General features: G+C 39.3%; 1 protein-coding gene across 2 annotated transcripts in view; it reads right to left on the bottom strand.

The window, feature by feature from the left end:
• Positions 1-6,206, bottom strand: part of drgx (dorsal root ganglia homeobox) — a 35,314-nt gene extending 29,108 nt beyond the window's left edge. For both annotated transcript variants that reach the window (XM_031906218.1, XM_031906217.1), the window contains exon 1: positions 6,103-6,206. The gene's annotated coding sequence lies outside the window, so the exon portion shown is untranslated. The remainder of the gene's footprint in view (positions 1-6,102) is intronic.
• Between the last annotated feature and the right edge of the window lie 1,045 nt (positions 6,207-7,251).

A 7,251-nucleotide genomic window follows, 5' to 3' on the forward strand; every position in this document is an offset into this window, starting at 1 on the left:
GGATTCGTGGGTTAGTAAATCAGCCCCCAAAAGTGCATTCACCATATGATTGTTCTGTAGTCGGGAGTGGCCATATTAAAAGGGCATTATTATATTTTATTTATAAAGCTCCTAAGAGAAGCAATTACTTCAGTTGCAGTGTAATAGTGCAAAAAGCAATAGCAAACAGTCTAGATCAGTGGTTTTCAGACTTTTGAGGTCAAACATTTGGTAAGGGCCCCCCTTGGTAAATAACAAGTTGACTGATATATTAAACCAATGCTATTTCAGTCTTAGATAATTTTAGTGTTCATTTAATTTTATATCTTATCACAATTAAACTTTATCAGTAAGTTATAGGTATTTACCATCAAGTAGCCCAAAAATAGCCTGGCCTAGACAACCAGTTTTGGAACAAGTGGAATTGATTGAGAGATGTTAGAGCAATAAATCATAGTAGCCCCACCTTTGCCCCTGCCATTACAAGGAGATTGGTGGGAGTCCTTTAAGAAGCCCTGTGCAAACTGGACAGTCTAATTTGTTGACTGTAAGACGGACAGACGCAGCAGGAGTGGTATCTGGTGTTTCAGCCGTTTCATCAATTCTTAGAAGCTAATATGTGCATGGCCTGGGTGAGTTAGAAGCATGTTGAAGATTACACTAAAGGTGAATATAATTTTTCTATATAGGGGACCTCTACCCATCTTGAACAGTAACCTAATTGCCCAAAACCCCTTGGAGCCCTATTTACTAAGTAGCAGGATGATCTATTATTTCTAAAGGCAGCTCTTCATCACACCTTATGTCCATCTCTGTTGTGTTGCCTGCCTGAATTATGATATCTGGTGTAACGTCCTCATCTCCTTCATCTTCTTCTGGCAATAATGGTTGCGCATCACCCAGTTTAACAAACTCATGTGACAATAACTCCTCTGACTCATCCAGTGAAGAAGGGGCGGCGGTGGTGGTGGAAGTGGTATGTGGGGTGCCCATAGCAGAGGAGGATGAGGATGTTGTGGCAAAGTTCCTGGCAGAAACGGTAGAGGATGGGGTGTGCTGTGTAAGCCAGTGAACTACCTCTCCAGCATTTTTGGAGTTCAGGGTACGTGCCTTCGGAACACTGGACGATTTCCTAGGGCCACAGGATATCATAGCAGCACAGCCCCTAGTGCCTCTGTGTGGCGGCCTGCCTCTGCCTGACATTTTTTTTATTTTTACAAAACAACAACAACTTGGGTGATGTTTCTGGACACGGAATTATGTTGGGTTGAAAACCCCAACATACTGTTCTTCGACTTTGGCTTATTCTTCTGCTTCTTCTTCTTATTATTATTATTATTATTATTCTTAGCGCCCCCCATTTTCTAAACGCTACTCCTCCTACAGTTTTAGGGGTACAGCACCCAAACACCCCACACTTTTTTGCCCTATAGCGGAACAGGTTGCTTTTCTAAGTGATCCGACCCCCCCAATTTTTGTGGCGCCGCTCCGAACTTCTGCCACTCTTACAGCTTTGAAGCTACACCCCCCAAACTTGAATAACATAATCATGGGGTCACCCTGAATGAAACAGCGACATTTGTTGGGTGACCCCAAAGTGGGAGGGGCCAACAACAGCCAATCAAATTTTACCCATTGACTTTAATGGGGAAATTGAAACTGCTGCCAGTCTTACAGCTTTGAGGCCACACTCCCAAAACTTGAATCACATACTCATGGGGTCAGCCTGAATTAAAATGATTGCTGGATGCCCAAAAGTGGGCAGAGCTGTAAACAGCCAATCAGATTTTACCTATTGATTTGACGGAAATCCAACCTGCTGCCATTCTCAGAGTAATAACCCCAGGGTCCCCAAACTTTTCACACTTGGTCACTTAGGGACTGCTGTTTTAGGTTTGAAAAGTGGGCGGAGCCACCAACAGCCAATCAAATTTCACCTATTGATTTTTATTGGTTTGATGTCAGAGTTCCCAAACTTTGCACAGTCAGTCACTGGGTTTTTTTGTTTTTTTTTTAAACGGCAAAGTGGGAGGGACCAACAACAGCCAATCAAATTTTACCCATTGACTTTTATGGGGAAATTGAAACTGCTGCCACACTTACAGCTTTGAGGCCACACTCCTCAAACTTGAATCACATAGTCATAGGGTCAGCCTGAATGAAAATATGATGAATGTTGGATGCCCAAAAGTGGGCGGAGCTGTGAACAGCCAATCAGATTTTACCTATTGACTTGGTGGAAATCCAACCTGCTGCCATTCTCACAGTAATGACACCAAGATCCCCAAACTTTGCAGGGTTAGGCACCAGGTAACTGTGGTTCAAGGTAAGAAAAAGTGGGTGGATCCACCATCACCCAATCAGAGTTTACCTTTTGACTTTCAATGGGGAAATTCAATCTGCTGCTATTCTCACAGAATTAACACCAGGGTCTCCAAACTTTTCACAGTTGGTCACTAGGGGACTGCAGTTTTAGTTTTAAAAAGTGGGCGGGGCCACCAACAGCCAATCAGATTTCACCTATTGAATTTTATTGTTTTGATGCCAGGGTTCGCAAACTTTGCACAGTCAGTCACTGGGTGACTTCGTACTCAAGGTTAGAAAAAGTGGGCGGGGCCACCAAAAGCCAATCACATTTGTTTCATTGTTTTCAGTTGGGAAATTTTAACTGCTGCCATTCTCACGTGTTTAATGTCAGGGTCCCCAAACTTTGCACAGTTTGTCACTGGGTGACTATGTTCCAAGTTTAGAAAAGTGGGCAGGGCCAACAACAATCAATCAGATTTCACCTATAAACTTAATTTGTTTAAATTTAAACTGCTGCCATTCTTTAAATATTAATACTAAGGTCTTCAGAACTTTGCAGAGCTAGTTTTTCTAACTCTGAACTGCGGTTCCGAGTTAGAAAAAGTGGGTGGAGCCACCAACAGCCGATCAGACTTCACATTTTGAATTTTTTTGGTTTAAATTTAAAATTCTGCTTTTCTCACACTATTTATGTCAGGGTTGCCAAACTTTGCACAGTCACTGGCTGACTACATATTCAGGGTTAGAACAAGTGGGAGGAGCCACCAACAGCAAATCCATTTCCACCCATTAGATTTCATTGGTTTATATTTAAACTGATGCCATTATTTAAATATTAATTCCGGGGTTGTTAAACTTTCCAGAGTTAGTCACTGGGTATTTGCCGTTCAAAGTTAGAAAAAAGTGGGTGGAGCCACCAACAGCCAATAACATTTCACCTATTTACTTTCAATGGTGTAAAATGCTGTCAGTCTCACAATTTTATGCCAAATTTTATGAGTCCCCAAACTTTGCAAAGTTGGTCACTGGGGGACTGCAGTTCAAAAATAGGAAAAGTGGTTTGGGCCACTAAGAGCCAATCAGATTTCATCCATTGAATTTTAGTGGTTTAAATTTAAAATGCTGCCATTCTCACACTATTTATGCTAGAGTGCCATTGTTTGTCGCTGGGTGACTTCAACTCAAGGTTAGAAAAAGTGGGCACAACCACCAATCACAATTCACCTATTGACTTTTATTGGTTTAAATTTTAACTGCTGCCGTTCTTTAACTATTAATCCTAGGGTCCCTAAACTTTGCAGAGTTAGTCACTGGGTAACTGCAGTTCCAGGGTAGAAGTGGGTGGAGTCACCAACCGCCAATCAGATGTCAATCATTGACTTTCAGTGGGGAAATTTAAGTTGCTGCCCTTCAGACACTATTAAAACCAGGGTCCCCAAACTTTGCACAGTGGTTTTTACTATGTAACTGTGGTCCAAGGTCAGAGAAAGTGGGCAGAGCCCATTCAGTGACTTCATGTTTTTCAACCCAACATGAAGTTTGTTCTCAAACTTCCCTTTCTAGTTATTATTGTTATTTTTAGACGGAATGTGAAAAAGCACACACAGCTAGGTGGCACTTGGTTGAAGACACTGGGCAACAAGGCCTGCAATGGCAACGTATACAGTAGTTGATACGGAATATATTATTGCTGGTGGAAAAACGTCACTCAGGTGATTTTATTGCAATGCAATGTCACTACTATTTGTAATGTGTTTGGTGCACTACTATGAACAACAGCAAACAGCACTGGACACGTTAAAGAACAGTAAGATAAATAAAAAAAAAATAATAATAAAAAAAAGTGATCTCTGGTTGGTGCTGGTGGTGAACTACTAGGAGCAGCACACCAGTCCCCAACACAGCTAGACTAATAGCACTGGGCTCTATAAATTACAGTAGCAAAGTAAAAAAACACAAATAAAAAAAAATTATATGAATGTGTGGTTGGTGCTGGTGCACTACTATGACCAGCACACCTGTCTCCAACACACACAGACGGAGCTGCAGTTCACAATGAAAAGAATAGTAACAGTAATCAGGAAATAAAAGCAGTCCTTACAAGGACTATTGGGTTACAGCAGATGAGATCAGCAGGACTGCTGTCCACAGCAGCTACATATAGAGCAGTAGAAAGTAGATTACTAGTCAGCAAAGTTACCTAAACTGTCCCTCAAACCCCTGCACAGCTCTCTCCCTATGCTAACTCATCAAGCACACACAGGCAGAATGTAAAATGGCTGCTGGGCTTCGGTTTATATATGGAAGGGAGTGGTCCAGGGTGGGGGGTGGTCCAGGAGGGAGAGCTGCCTGATTGGCTGCCATGTATCTGCTGGCTCTGGGGTGAGAGGTCAAAATTTGGCTCCAGCTAAGGTGAAGCCAAAATTGCGAACATCGCTAAAAGTTCGCGAACTTGCGAACACCCAATGTTTGCGCAAATTAGTTCGCCCGCGAACAGTTCGCTACATCTCTACTCTTAAATGTGTTTAGAATCTAGAATATGCAATTTAGGTATCTAAAGTTATTTCACTAGCTAGACTTCTATGCACTTATGCAGTTTCTTCTTACATTATTTAATATGCCAGTACTTAAAAGGTGTTGTGCAACAAAAGTGTATTGCTTGTGGGTATAATAAAAATGTTATGTTGAGGAGCTCAAAAATGAATTAAGTATTATTAAAGGGATTGTTCACCTTTGAATTAACTTTCTGTATGATGTAGCGAGTGCTATTCTGAGAAAAATTGCATACAGTCTTTATTTTGCATACAGTCTATATTATTTGTGGTTTTTTAATTGTTTAGCCTTTTGTTCAGAAGCTCTCCGGTTTAAAATTTCAACAGCTGGTTGCTAGGGTCCAATTTAACCTGGCAACCAGACAATGGATTGAATAGAGGAGAGTCTAAACAGAAAGAAAAGTAACAATAACAACAAAATTGTAGCCTCACAGAGAAATAGTTTGCCTATTGGGGTTAGTGACACCTATTTGAAAGCTGGAAAGAGGCAGAAGAGGAAGGCAAATAATTCAAAAACCATAAAAAAATAAAATAAGACCATAATAAGACATAATAAGACTACCAGCAGAGATAAACCCTCTGCATAATGGATTACTTATAACAAAACAATCATGACAAAGGGTAAAGGAAGGAGGTTGTAGACTAGTAATCTAATCTACCTCACAAGAACCAAAGACCAAAATACATAAAAAACAACAATCATAAATTTTTTGTGACTAAAAAGTACAGGTCATAACTGTTAAACTCATGTTGAACAAGCAGTAGTACTGCTCTTTTAAGTATATAGTAGTAAGTGTGAAATAAAAGTAATATTTGTGAAAAAAAATTGTATCATTACACCTTTCACTGGCACTAAAACCAGTGTGTAACAATATATATCTAGGGTTTTTACAACCATGTGTTTAGGGCCAGATGGTGAGATATTCCCAGTAAAATGCATGTTTATGATTAAGCACTTTGCCCTTTAAAATTTTAGAATTTCTGCAGTAGCCATTATGTTTCAAGTATCTATAAGCATTAGATTAGTGGATGCATTATATCCATCAAGCAGCTGACTTTAATTTTTTTGAATGTAGCATGTTTGAAATAAGGAATGTTAGATCTAGGGGATGATACCTAACATTCCTTTAAAACTAAAATGCCGTCTACTGGTGTCAAGAATATGTCCACCCAGTGCACACATAATACCATACCATTCTTTGTTCTTGACAACAAACAAGCCTGAGTGATTTTGCAGTTCCTGAATAAAATAACACAAGTTTACCTTAATTGAGACACAAGATGCAAGTGGTTGGCTACACCCAAACAGTTCCATACAGAAAAATGTGAAAACAGTGTAGACACTTTACTTTAGGAATATAAAGCCTTGTGTCTGTGTGATTAGGCAGGGAAAACTATGTGGTATGGTTGGATCATGTGACTTGGCAGCATTACAATTACATTTTGCACATGGTCTAATTGAAACCTAATTATATCACCGAATGCAGTATTTAGTTTGGCAGGGTTCCAATTCAGCTGAATCCATACTCCTGACCGAACCGAATCTGAATCATTAAAATCACGTAAACATAAAGGAAAACATAAATGAAAATTTAATTCTATAACCTAATTTGCATATGCAAATTTGGATTTGGATTCAGTTCAGTATTTAGCCAAATCTTTTACAAAGGATTCGGGGTTTGGCCGAATCTGAAAATAGTGAATTCGGTGCATCCCTAGTAATATATTTATTTTTTATGTAACAATTTTGGGGTACCTGTAATAATAAACTCAGGTGAAGTTGTGAAAATTTTTCCCTGACTCTTAATAGCAGATGAGCTAGCTTCAAGAAGGGTTGGATGGCTTTTGAGGAAATACATGGTTACTTAAAAATCATCTACTTTGTATGTATGCTACTATTATTTTTAAAAGTGTGCCTTTTAAATTTGCCAAGTTAGACATATGTAATATCCAGGTTTTACAGTTGTAGTATTAAATGTTCTACAGACCCAGACCTCAAGCTGTGTTCTGAGTGCATCACAAATACCCAAACTACAGCTGATATCGCCCGCCGTCATCCTCTCTCCATTTGTTTCAATTATTTTCTTTTTCTCTTCCTTCAATATAGTCCATTTTTATGCTTTCTGAGCATTCTCTTCTTTTACATGTTTCTAATACATGTGTTCCCTCTAACAGACAATAGATGGAGCTGTAATACTTTTCAGTTTGCTATGGGCTAAACGTTATGGAAAACTAAAGTGTATCAATTTAGTCTTGGTTCACTGCCAAATAGTTTGAAGCAAACCTGAACAAACTTCCTTTTTAATGAACTGATACATTTTTTATAACTTCAGCTACAAAGAAGAACGGTCAACACAGCCTGACATATGTTTTACCAGACCTTTAACTTTCAGTATGATGTAAAGAGTAATAG

This window comes from Xenopus tropicalis, chromosome 7, assembly GCF_000004195.4.
Source record: "Xenopus tropicalis strain Nigerian chromosome 7, UCB_Xtro_10.0, whole genome shotgun sequence".
NCBI classification, from domain to species: Eukaryota; Metazoa; Chordata; class Amphibia; order Anura; family Pipidae; genus Xenopus; species Xenopus tropicalis.